The following is an 11,542-nucleotide window of genomic DNA, read 5'->3' as shown; positions in this document are numbered from 1 at the left end:
TTCTATATTCTCTAATAATACAATTAGTCAAATCTTCCTCCATATTATGCCTTCAACTGGTTGAAGACACTACTGACACCCTAAATTGATGTCTCCTCTGGGCAAAAACTTTCCAATTCCTTGCTTCAGGGTCTTTCATAATGAAGTCACTATAGGACACAATAGACCTTATAAAATATGAACCAGTAGAGAAGAAAAGAGTACTTAATTTTGGCATTATATTTTTTTACATGTAGACTCAGATGACTCTGTGTGTGTGTGTGTGTGTGTGTGCACGTGCCTGCATTATATAAGTTTAGGATCAAGTGAAAAATAAATGGCAACATAAATTTCTAGGAGCTGAATCACTATCCTGCCTTTTTGAACCCTATATAAAACTTTACATTCTTTGTATAAGTTTGTACACGCCAACCTGGCCCATCACTGTAACTTTCAATTTGCTTCTATCATTTGGTGCTTGAATCCTCTCTTTTCCCCCACAGCTTTCTGATATCATCACATTTCATAGAATTTTTTTTTTTCCGTCTTGTAAATGAGATAACTGATGCAAATGTCAAACTAGAGAATACTTAACAAATTGTCTGAAGAAGGGGTCCTGTAAACAAGTTTCTAGAACTTAATTCCATGGCCTTTCCCATCCAAGTCAGCCCCTCTGATTGGCTTTCATTTAGGTTCCCTGATCACTTGAGCCTTCCCCCAAAATGAGGACTTTCCCTAGGACTCTGCCTCTATTTTCAAGTACCATTTAAACCATTCAGCCTTCTTTTTCTTGTGATCTTTGCTTAGCTTTTTTGTTTTGTTTCTAAATTCATATCTGGATGTTAGACTTCATGCCACCATTCTGACATACGCTTTGTTTTAGGCTCTTTGTGTGTGATATTTATCTTTGGTTTTACAGCCCATTTATTCACATACTATTAATTCATAGGTTACATAAAGTGCACAAAAAATACTCATTTACTGGGGACTTTCTATGTGTAGTCAAAAATGCAGGCCCAGTACTCTGCACACTTATAAATATACCAAAGTTTTGCTCTTTTTTTTCTTTTTAAAGCTGAGTTCAGTCAGTTGTATCATGAGTAGACACAAAGAATCTTCAGATTCCTCTCTCTATTTTTCTCAAAGAGATTCTAACAGTTTTCTAAACTGTGGCCCAGGGCTCTTTCACCCACTGTTTTGTTCATTAAAGGTGCTCAATACACAGGCTGTGGATCTCAACCTCACTGAATTCTGGTCACTTCTGATTATCTGCTTTAGAACTTAACATCTAAACTGTTATATCCATCTAATTTCTTCCTTTACAGAATTGCTACCTTTGGGAAGGCACTTGCTTTCTTTCCTTATTTCTTGTAAAATCTTGTGTTTTACAAACTGGGGTTCATTTTGCTTGGTTTGATACTCCTTTTCATTGTGATTCTCACACCCAGGGCGACCCCATCATGTCCACAGATTCTCACCATTTCCACATCACCAATTCATTCTGGATGCTCAAAATCAAGGACAATTGTGAATAAACTCAACATCTTCAAGATATGATAGTTTCAACCACATCCATATTAACTAATACCAGAAAGCAAATGAGTGATTAAATTCAAAGGGGCTGTTCTGAATGCTAATTTTCTTTTTTAATCCAGAAAAAAACAGCTCTAACACTTCTTGAGTACCTCTTCTCTGCCAGACACAGTCCCAGTTGTGTTCCTATAAGTTATCTTTAAATTATGTGAAAGACAATCTGGTCATCTATTGTTTTAAGCAAATTGCTTTGTTTGTACAAGCTAATTAGGGAGATGAATGGTAGATCATAAATATTTGGCACCCGTGGAATGAAATTGAACTCTCCTTTTGAATGTTTCAATAAATTTGATTGACTTAAAATTTAAGTAAATGTTATTTATATAAATACACGCACATGATGAGTGCCCAGTAATATTAAATGATGCCAAAGGTTAGAAAGAACAAACTTTGTTTCCTGGTTTTTGCTGTGACCAGAAGAGCATGTACCAAAATAAAACTATAACATGTCTCGTGATTGTTGTTAACTGGCTGAAACCAGCATGTGAAGCTTATCCTTATATGCAGTTTTAAGAGCAAAGAATCTCAGGTTACATCACCAATTCTTAAGTACTTACCCACAATGCAGACCTTAGACCTTCTGAGAAGTTTTTCTTGTTAGGGAAGTTCTCTGGCTGTAAATAGTAAGGAGGCGTGGACAGAAAGCTACCCTGAGAGTCAGGTGAAATAGATTCTGCTGCTGCTGCTGCTGCTGCTAAGTCACTTCAGTCGTGTCCGACTCTGTGCGACCCCATAGACGGCAGCCCACCAGGCTCCCCCGTCCCTGGGGCTCTCTAAGCAAGAACACTGGAGTGGGTTGCCATTTCCTTCTCCAATGCATGAAAGTAAAAAGTGAAAGTGAAGTCGCTCAGTCGTGTCTGACTCTTAGTGACCCCATGCACTGCAGCCTACCAGGCTCCTCTGCCTGTGGATTTTCCAGGCAAGAGTACTGGAGTGGGGTGCCATTGCCTTCTCCAGAAATAGATTATAGTAATTTTTAAATTAATTACTGATAGAGTATAGTTGCTTTACAATGCTATAGTGGCTTTACAATGTGTTAGTTAATGCTGTACAGCAAAATGAATCATATGTATATGTATACATACCTACATGTATACATATATCCCCTCTTTTTTTATTTCCTTCCCAGTTAGGTCACCACAGAGCATTGAGTAAGTTCCCTGTGCTATCCAGTATGTTCTTATTAATTATCTATTTTATCCACAGTACCAATAATGTATACATGTCAATCCTAATCTCCCAATTATCTCACCACCCGTCTTTTCCCCTTGGCGTCCATGTTTATTCTCTACACTTTTATTTCTGTTTTGCAAGTGCAATCATCTATACCATTTTTTCTAGGAATATCACAGATGGCTTCCACTGGAGGGTGTGTTGGATTCATTACAATAGACCAGGGGAGAAGGGCATAGGAGTCAGGTCCACCAGGACTAAACTTGCTGGGCAAAGGCCTGATAGCTAACGTACAATATCTGCCTTAGTTTCTGCCTTAGCTTCCCTGGTGGCTCAGACAGTAAGGCATCTGCCTGCAACACAGGAGACCCCGGTTTGATCCCTGGGTCAGGAAGATCCCCTGGAATAGGAAATGGAAACCCACTCCAGTACTCTTGCCTGGAAAATCCCATGGATGGAGGACCCTGGTGGGCTACATTCCATGGGGTCGCAACGAGTTGGACACGACTGAGCGACTTCACTTTAATTCTTTCTTTCTTAGTTTCACAGTGTTGTGACTAATGACCACAAACTTGGTGTTCAAGTAGCAGAAATGTACTCTCACGTAGTTCTGGAGGTTAGAAGTCCGGAATCAAGCTGCCAGCAGGGCCATGGACCCACTGAAGGCCTTAAGAAGGCCTTGCCTGCATTTCTAGTTTCTGGTGGCCCCAGGCTCATGGCTAAACTGTGTTACCCCCATCTTGCTCTCCCAGTCAGTACTTCTGTCTTCACAGGACTTTCTGTCTCTGAGTGTCCTTTCTATCTCTTATAAAGGCATCCTCATTGGATTTGAGGCCCTCCTTAATCTAATATGATACCATCTCAGTTCTTAAGTATGTTTGCAAAGACTGCATTCCCAAATAGTGTTACAAAATTCTATTTCCAAACTCTGGGTTATAGGTGTGTGTGAACTAGGTGGACTCTATTCGACTAACCACAGTATTTAAAGATACTTGGTAACCCTTGATTTAGACCAATTTGAAGTTGTTTATTGATCCATGGTTCATTTAGGTAATAAAGATTTATTGAAAACCTGGGCTATGGCAGACCAGGGCCAGGAATGAGGAAGCTGCCCACCAACAAACACGAACCATACCTTCATGGAGCTTACAGTCTAGACATATCCATGGGGGTCCACTCAGGTAGATGGGACTCTTCTGTACATGGTTTTAAAGTGTTTCTCTCCCAATTAACTTGATCATGCACATGGTTTTCAGCATACACTTCTAATGGAAACTTCTGTATTTATTTATTACATTATTACATGAGCTACTCTACTAGTACATATGTATATTACAGGGCATCATAATATGACTTTAAAAAGAATCACTATAATAAATATAAATAGGGATTAAAGTTCTAATATTGTCCTTCAGATCTCATCAGTTATTTTATGCGAGTCATCCTCTTTTGCAAGAATGCTGTCTAGATGGCTGTTACACTGCAGGTCTTGGGAGCAGTGTCATGGTTCTAGATGTGTCTTTTTGTTTGGAGCAACACTCCATCCAAAACTGAGGATCCAAGTGGCAAGTAGTAGCCTCTGAGATGTTGGGTTTGACAAGTAATTTTCCAGGTCTTGGCACTGCCTCTCAACCCTCAAAGGCATACTGAGGCTCAGGCCAGAAGGAATGAGGTGCAAATAAAGGCAGAGGCCAGCTGTAAGGATTTAATAATCATGACAAAGGTTGGGAGAAATCTGAAGTTTATTGGTCTGCTAGGCAAGTGGTACTTGGATTCTGGACAGAGGTCCCAGTGGGCTGTCAGCATCAGTTAGGGATGGCTTAACTGGATGGTGTAAGTTAATCTGGATGAGGCTGAACTTGAGGAGTGAATTTCTCTGTGTTTGAAACTGGGAAGACAGGGAAATGCAAGGGACACTGCTTCAGCTTCCGAGTAACTTGATGACTTGTAAAAAAAATTTAATCTCATAAACCTTATTTATCCCAGTAAAATGAAGGTAATTGTTGGTCAGTCGCAAAGTCATGTCCTACTCTTTGTGACCCCATGAACTGCAGAGAGTGAAAACGTTGGCTTAAAGCTCACCATTCAGAAAACTAAGATCATGTCATCCAGTCCCATAACTTCATGGGAAATAGATGGGGAAACAGTGGAAACACTGTCAGACTTTATTTTTTTGGACTCCAAAATCACTGCATATGGTGACTGCAGCCATGACATTAAAAGACGCTTACTCCTTGGAAGAAAAGTTATGACCAACCTAGATAGCATATTCAAAAGCAGAAACATTACTTTGCCAACAAAGGTCTGTGTAGTCAAGGCTATGGTTTTTCCAGTGGTCATGTATGGATGTGAGAGTTCGACTATGAAGAAAGCTGAGTGCTGAAGAATTGATGCTTTTGAACCGTGGTGTTGGAGAAGACTCTTGAGAGTCCCTTGGACTGCAAGGAGATCCAACCAGTCCATTCTAAAGGAAATCAGCCCTGGGATTTCTTTGGAAGGAATGATGCTAAAGCTGAAACTCCAGTACTTTGGCCACCTTATGCAAAGACTTGACTTATTGGGAAAGACTCTGATGGTGGGAGGGATTGGGGGCAGGAGGAGAAGGGGACGACAGAGGATGAGATGGCTGGATGGCATCACTGACTTGATGGACGTGAGTCTGAGTGAACTCCGGGAGTTGGTGATGGACAGGGAGGCCTGGCGTGCTGCGCTTCATGGGGTCGCAAAGAGTCGGACACGACTGAGTAACTGATCTGAACTGAAGTGAACTGAACTGCAGCATACCAGGCTCCCCCATCCTTCATTGTCTCTTGGAGTTTGCTCAGATTCATGTCCACTGAGTTGGTGATGCTATCTAACTATCTCATCCTGTTCCCCCCTTCTCCTTTTGCCTTCAATCTTTCCCAGCATCAGGGTCTTTTCCAATGAGTTAGCTCTTCACATCTAGTGGCCAAGGTATTACCAAAATTTAACAACACTTAAACTATTTGAAATCATGGTCTTGGATCAGGAAATCTTTTGACATCTCTTCCAGAAATAAGACAAACTGTTGTAAGATCCCAGTGTCATTCAGTAAGTTAAATGTTTGCAAGAGAAGGGACTGTTGACTTTTCTAAGAAAAGTTAAAATTTCATACCCCGAGTTGAAGAAGAATCATTTTAGGGGTAAATATATTTATTCATGGACTCAGGAGTATCAAGGAAAACATTAAGCTGTGGAATGTTTGCCTAAAGAGGTGTGGTTGATTCATAAGTGAATATCTTTGAAGGAACTTGACAGAACAAACAGATATAATTGCTGCCTTCACGAATGTTGTGCTGTCTGAGAGCGATGCTGGACAGTCCTTCATGTTCAGAGGGGAAGGAGATTTGTTGAGAATAGAGGTAACCAATAGAGTTTATTAAAAATAGACACCAGGGGAATGAATACTGATTTAGTGTTTAGAAGACTTTGATTCTCATCTGTTATTGAGGCTACCCATTCCGGTATACCTTTGAAAGTATTTTCTGCTCATTTTTAACTATTGTGTTAAGCCTTTAAAAACTATCAAAAGAAATTCAACTGTAATATCATATTATTTGTGAGGCTTATTTTTCAAAATCATTAATTTATTGACTTTTGACTGTGTTGGGTCTTTGTTGCTTTGCATGGGCTTTCTCTAGTTGCAGCAAGTGGGGGCTACTCTTCACTGAGCTGTGCGGCTTCTTATTTTGGTGGTTCTTCTTGTTATAGTCCGTGGGGTCACAAAGAGTTAGATGCAGCTTAGTGCCTAAACCAGAGAAGGCAATGGCACCCCACTCCAGTACTCTTGTCTGGAAAATCCCATGGACGGAGGAGCCTGGTAGGCTGCAGTCCATGGGGTCGCTAGAGTCAGACACGACTGAGCAACTTCACTTTCACTTTTCACTTTCATGCACTGGAGAAGGAAATGGCAACCCCCTCCAGTGTTCTTGCCTGGAGAATCCCAGGGACGGGGGAGCCTGGTGGGCTGACATCTATGGGCTCGCACAGAGTTGGACACAACTAAAGTGACTTAGCAGCAGCAGCAGTGCCTAAACAACAGTAACTTGTTGCAGAGCACAGGGTCTAGGTGCGTGGGCTTGAAGAGTTTCAGCTCATGGGCTCAAGAGCGCAGGCTCAGCAGCTGCAGCACACAGGCTTAGTTGCTCCACAGCGGGTGGAACCTTTTCAGACTAGGGATTGAACCCATGTCCCCTGCATTGGCAGACCGATTCCCATCTACTGTGCCACCCCCCAGGGAAGTGCTGTGCTGCTTATTTTAGATAAGAAGTGAAATGCCTGCATACTTCTGAGTGATTTTATTTGATAAAAATTACAGAATCACTCAAATTGAATGATCAGTGGATTGAACATCAGAAGGCCTGATTCTGCCCATAGGTCTGCTATTCATTGGATTTATACCTTCTGTTTGTGAAGTTAAGTCCTTTTCCCTCTCTGAGGCTGTTTTCCTCTAATATAAGATAAAGAAGCTATAATGATTATCTCTTGGTTTCCTAATGAGATGCTCCCTAATTCTGAGTTACTGCTATGCTCTCAGGATTCCACTAACAGCTTCCAGCCCTCATCTGCCTGGCTCAGACAGTTCACATTCCATTAATGCTTTCCTAACTAGTCTTTACCTCTGAGAGAGGCAACTGTTCTCTTTTTAGTAACTTCACTTGATGCTCTGTGTTATTGTACCATGCCATGTGGATCAGTTTGGGTTCAGTGCAAGATAGAAAAGGCCAGTGATTTCAAGCAGTGTTTCAATCAGGTAGTTGGATTGAACTTAGAAAGCCCTACTGGACTATTGATTTAGGTCATACTTGAATGGTCTAGTGGTTTTCCCTACTTTTTTTCAATTTAAGTCTGAATTGGCAATAAGGAGTTCATGATCTGAGCCACAGTCAGCTCCTTTGACTGTGTGGATCACAATAAACTGTGGAAAATTCTGAAAGAGATGGGAATACCAGACCACCTGACCTGCCTCTTGAGAAACTTATATGCAGGTCAGGAAGCAACAGTTAGAACTGGACATGGAACAGACTGATTCCAAATAGGAAAAGGAGTTCGTCAAGGCTTTATATTGTCACCCTTCTTACTTAACTTGTATGCATTGTACATCATGAGAAACGCTGGGCTGGAAGAAGCACAAACTGGAATCAAGATTGCCAGGAGAAATATCAATAACCTCAGATATGCAGATGACACCACCCTTATGGCAGAAAATGAAGAGGAACTCAAAAGCCTCTTGATGAAAGTGAAAGTGGAGAGTGAAAAAGTGGGCTTAAAGCTCAACATTCATAAAACGAAGATCATGGCATCCGGTCCCATCACTTCATGGGAAATAGATGGGGGAACAGTGCAAACAGAGTCAGACTTTATTTTTGGGGGCTCCAAAATCACTGCAGATGGTGATTGCAGCCATGAAATTAAAAGACGCTTACTCCTTGGAAGGAAAGTTATGACCAACCTAGATAGCATATTAAAAAGCAGAGACATTGCTTTGCCAACAAGGGTCCATCTAGTCAAGGCTATGGTTTTTCCAGTGGTCATGTATGGATGTGAGAGTTGGACTGTGAAGAAAGCTGAGCACTGAAGAATCGAAGCTTTTGAACTGTGGTGTTGGAGAAGACTCTTGAGAGTCCCTTGGACTGCAAGGAGATCCAACCAGTCCATCCGAAAGGAGATCAGTCCTGGGTGTTCATTGAAAGGAGTGATGCTGAAGCTGAAAATCCAATACTTTGGCCACCTCATGCGAAGAACTGACTCATTGGAAAAGACCCTGATGCTGGGAGGGATTGGGGACAGGAGGAGAAGGGGATGGCAGAGGATGAGATGGCTGGATGGCATCACCAACTCGATTGACATGAGTTTGAGTGAACTCCAGGAGATGGTGATGGACAGGGAGTCCTGGCGTGCTGCGATTCATGGGGTTGCATAGAGCTGGACACGACTGAGCGACTGAACTGAACTGAACTGTTGATGTGAAGTTCATACCACCTAAGCTTGTACCCAGAGGTCAGAAACGTGCTGCTGCCACACCTATTCCGATGGCCATAAGGCTGGTAACTGGGCTCTGCAGCATGGAGTCCAGTCACCACAAACATCTGTAATCTTGCTTAGCAGTATCAATAGTGGCAGCAAGATGGTTGTCACTTCATGTTCATTTATAAACTATCATTCAAGTACATCAGGTGAGTCCTGGTTCAGACGTGGAGACTTAGCTTCAAGAGCACATGGGAAACGCAGGGACCACATTTTCAGTCTCTTTACAGAGAAGGAGGGTGGGACTGTGGTTAGGAAGGCTAACTCAAATGTCTACCATAGTATGTAAAAGGCTTGACATGTTGAACTCATTCATTTTACATGTATGTTTCTACAGACTGTAAGCTCTCCAAGGGCAGGGACCACATCTTAGTAATACATATACCAGTAAATTAGGGAGAAGACAGATGTTCAAAGGATTACAACCCATTCAGAAAATGTGTATCAACATTAAACAATGAGAAAAAACTAAACAAAGCTATATGATGGGCTAACAAAGTCTAATTGAGAGACAATTCAGGGCTGGAGTGGCTGAAAATCTTTAAAAAAAAAATACAAATCACAATAAGAGTTTGAAGAATGGCAGAATTTGGATGGACTCAAAGACAAAGATAAGAAAGATGTTCTTAAGTTGTGGTACCTATAGACAATGAAATATTAGTCAGCTATTAAAAAGAATGAAATAATGGCATTTGCAACAACATAGATGGTCCTCAAGATTATTACACTAAGTAAGTCAGACAGAGAAAGAAGACTATAGGATGATATCACTTGTATGTGGAATCTAAAAAGAAAGCATGATACAAATGAACTTATCACAAAACAGAAACAGACTCACAGACTTAGAGAATGAACGTAATGGTTACCAGAGGAGAAACATGGGGGCAAGGGATAGTTAAGGAGCTTAGGGTTGACAAAAAGGTTTTAAATCCCTTGTATACCTGTAGTTTATATAGTATTATATATCAGCTATACATCAATTAAAAAAATGGAATAAAAAAAAAGATATGATGTTCCCATTAGGAGAATCCAATAGTTGGTTCCATGGGTGCCTACTGCTACCTCTTCTGAGTCAGGAAGTTTCTCACATACAAAAATTGTTTTCATGTATTCATTAATTCATTTAGCAGATTTTTATTAAGTGGCTATTATTGATAGATATGTCATCTATTTCTTAAGGGGCTGGAGCTCTAATGAGGAGTACAGCACAATAAAAACATAACCAGACAAGTACTAAACCTTAGAAGATACAGCAAATATTTTCAGAAGTTGTCTGAAACTCGCTCTTATATTTTGGAATGGTTTGTGTGAATAATTCTTCCCATTTTTTCTAACATGTGTCATTTGAATGGTTCCTAGTATGTTTGGCAATGTAAACATTTTCCTATCGCTCTACCAGATGACCTCATTGTCTCCATGTTTAATAGTTGCTTTACACTAGTCCGTGGGGTCACAAAGAGTTGGCCATGACTAAGCAACTTTCACTTTACACTATAATAGACGTTAACACAGTTGTGGAGAGGAGGGTAATGATAAGACTTTAAGTAAGGGATATAGAGTGTAGTTGGTCTGTGTATTCTGCTTCATCCCCTATCTTTTGGAAGCATGGGTTAAACAAAAATACAGTAAGTACAAATGATACTAAATTTGCGGCTTTGTATGTCTGTTAGTTGCTCAGTCGTGTCCAACTCTCTGCAACCCCATAGACTGCAGCCCACCAGGCCCCTCCGCCCATGGGATTCTCCAGGCAAGAACACTGGAGAGGGTTGCCATTTTCCTCTCCAAAAGGAACTATAGAAAGAAAGAAAGTGAAGTCGCTCAGTCGTGTCTGACTCTTTGCAACCCCCTGGACTGTATGTAGCCTACCAGGTTCCTCCATCCATGGAATTCTCCATACTGGAGTGGGTTGCCATTTCCTACTCCAATTTGGAGCTTTAGGTAAAGATAATGTTCAGAGTGAAAATAAATCTTTTTAGAGCATGTTAATGAGTTCAGACTCATACCTGTCTTCTATAAATATTGGCTGATCTGTTCATGAATTTGTATAGCAAGCTCAAATGCAGCACCCCGACTTAATCAGTGCTCCAGGCCTGCAGACTGCACGTTTCCTCAACGGCAGGGACCGTGTCGGTCTTGGGAATGCCGCCTCCACTTCCCTTCCCTTTGCCCACCCTGGGAGTCATTGGTCACGCTTTCTGCCACTGTCACGCTATTGTGTGTCGTTCTACAAATTCTTCCCACCACTTTGCTGTTTTATTTCTATTGTGCCAACTATTCTGAACCATCTACAGTTGAAAAATGTCCTCCTACATTCCTAAGCATTTATACAAGTGATGAAAAAGAATTGTTTTTAGGGAAAATTCCTGAGTGAAAGACTGTTTATTTATCCAATCAGAGGAGTGACATTTACTTTAACCTTTAGAAAGAACAATCCCAGAAGGGTGCATATATGTATATTTTATATTCTTTTGTTTCAAAGTGTTTGAAGCAGATTGGTTAGGAAAACACTGATTGAGTTCATATTTATTATTGCTTCTAATGTATAATCTGCCTTTATTTTATAATGTTTATAATGTAAAAAACATGCAGGATAAAGAAAAATTAAATTATCATAAAGTCCAAACTACAAAGATAAACCATGTTATTACTAAAATGTATTTCTTTCTATTTGTCTCATATAGCTATGACATAAAAGAAATAGCTGTGTGTATCCTTTTTTTATTGATGTATAGTTACCTTACAGTTGTGC

Source organism: Bos taurus, chromosome 17, assembly GCF_002263795.3.
Source record: "Bos taurus isolate L1 Dominette 01449 registration number 42190680 breed Hereford chromosome 17, ARS-UCD2.0, whole genome shotgun sequence".
In the NCBI taxonomy this organism is placed as follows: Eukaryota; Metazoa; Chordata; class Mammalia; order Artiodactyla; family Bovidae; genus Bos; species Bos taurus.
This window is presented reverse-complemented; position numbering follows the sequence as displayed.